The sequence below is a fragment of the Lathyrus oleraceus genome, chromosome 5 (assembly GCF_024323335.1).
Source record: "Lathyrus oleraceus cultivar Zhongwan6 chromosome 5, CAAS_Psat_ZW6_1.0, whole genome shotgun sequence".
Lineage (NCBI taxonomy): Eukaryota > Viridiplantae > Streptophyta > Magnoliopsida > Fabales > Fabaceae > Lathyrus > Lathyrus oleraceus.
Genome location: NC_066583.1, coordinates 558,539,395 through 558,541,360, shown reverse-complemented (window position 1 = coordinate 558,541,360; position 1,966 = coordinate 558,539,395). Strand labels below are relative to the sequence as shown.

The following is a 1,966-nucleotide window of genomic DNA, read 5'->3' as shown; positions in this document are numbered from 1 at the left end:
CCAAGGAAGGCAAGATAAACCTTCCTCCACTTGGCCACGGACGACCCATTGTTATTATAACAGTCCCTTAAATACATAAACACATAAATAAATAAATGACCAAATTAAAGAAAGAAAGAAAAAAAAAAGCTCTGCATACCCCTAAGGCCCATCAGGGCCCAGCAAACCAAAAAGAAACGGAGGTGGTCGCCCCACAAAGCCCAAAAGGGGGCCGGGTCCAAACCGGGTTATCCGGATCCACAAGCTCGATCCGGTTAACCCTCCACCTCAAACTTCCTCTCCTTATTCTGATACTTTCACACAAAACATCTCCATCAAAGAAGGAAAACACTTCTCCTCACCCTAACCGAAACTCAACCTCACAAAAAAACACCGATTCACAGTTATAAAAAAAAACACTGATTCACAGTTATGAAAGAAAAAGGAAGATATACACACATTTACGAGACCGAAAACGAGATGAAGAAAGAGCCAGAAATCTACCGTCGGTATGCCTTGGAAGCGAATAGACAAGTATGCGGTTCTCTCTCTTTTTCCTCTTTCGGAATCGACGCCTTAGCTACTTTGCTTGAGCTCCCAAGAATCACCTGAATCGATTTCGTTGCCTCTCCTAAGGTTCGTCGCCTCTTGGATTTTTATGGATTCGCCGTTTTTTCTTACCCCCAAAATTCCTTAGGGTTTCGTGAATAGTAACCCCTTTTATATATGACCTCTCTGATGTGTTCCCTGTGGTGTAGTGGAGCGCTGTCCGTACGGAGGATGCTGGAGGTTTTTGTCTTCACTCAAGCTGGTGGTCCCTCTCGTCTGCTTTTCTGTACCGTTGGTAGTGACCAGGAGCTAAGGCACCTGTCCATGTAGTGGAGCGTGAGTTCTGAAATTGTATGCTCAAGCTCGGTGGTCCCCCCTCAATTCTCATCCTATTTTTTTACCACAGGTAAATCACTGCTGTGAAACCACTTGAGTATACGTTTTTGAATTAATGGTACATTGGTTGTGTTAATTTCATCTATTGCTGATACTTGCAGAACATACGCCACGCCGGATGGAATTTCAGCTGAGGTTTGCAAGCGATATGATTCGTTCGTGGATTAAATTGGTGTCGGCGAGATATCGCATAACTATCTTGACACGGTTCTGGTGTGGCTTCGTCGAGAGCAAGGACATCTGGAAGCTCTTTGCCTTCCAATAACTCCAAACTCGCACCACCACCAGTGGAGGTGTGGCTCATGACTTTAGCGACTTCTACTTCCTCCACAGCAGCGACGGAATCTCCTCCTTCAATAATAGTTGTCACCCCTTTTTCACTGAGGTCTGCCAGCTTCTTTGCAATAGCCTTTGTCCCAGTAGCAAACTTGTCAAACTCGAACACTCCCATTCCATATGACGGTTTTGGTGGTGTTCAATGCTTCGATGAATGTTTTAATAGAATCGGGACCAATATCCAATCCCATCTGACCATCGGGAATGGCAGATGCTGGCACAATCTAGCTGTTCGCATCAAGAGCGAATTTGTCTGCAGTCATGACATCAACGGTAACAAGAGCGACACCCCATTTGCCTTGGCTTAAGTAGTGTTGTAGCAAGATCCAACTTATCTTCCTCTACAAGGGATGAACCAACTAAAAGACTTTTTGCCTCGTGAAATGTGAAGATCATCCCTCCACCGAGAAGAAGCATGTCAACTTTTTCTAGAAGCGACTCAATCACACCAATTTTAGATGAGACTTTGGAACCACCCACAATTGCAGCAAATGGCCTTTGAAGGATTTCTATCTAAATCAGTTGACTTTCGAAGGAAAAAGCCATTGAAAAAGTAAAACCTCTTCTGCTCATCAGGTTAGTACTGGTCTGAATTTCGACTCGCTTTAATAGCCCGAATACGCATATGGTCGGATCAAAATCTTCATGGCTTATATCTTATATCGCAAACTTGCTTTTTATGAGTTTAAAACTTGAATCCCTTTAC

General features: G+C 43.8%; 1 pseudogene; it reads right to left on the bottom strand.

The window, feature by feature from the left end:
- Nucleotides 1-1,006: 1,006 nt before the first annotated feature.
- On the bottom strand, nt 1,007-1,755 carry LOC127082049 (phosphoglycerate kinase 2, chloroplastic-like; annotated as a pseudogene).
- Nucleotides 1,756-1,966: the final 211 nt, after the last annotated feature.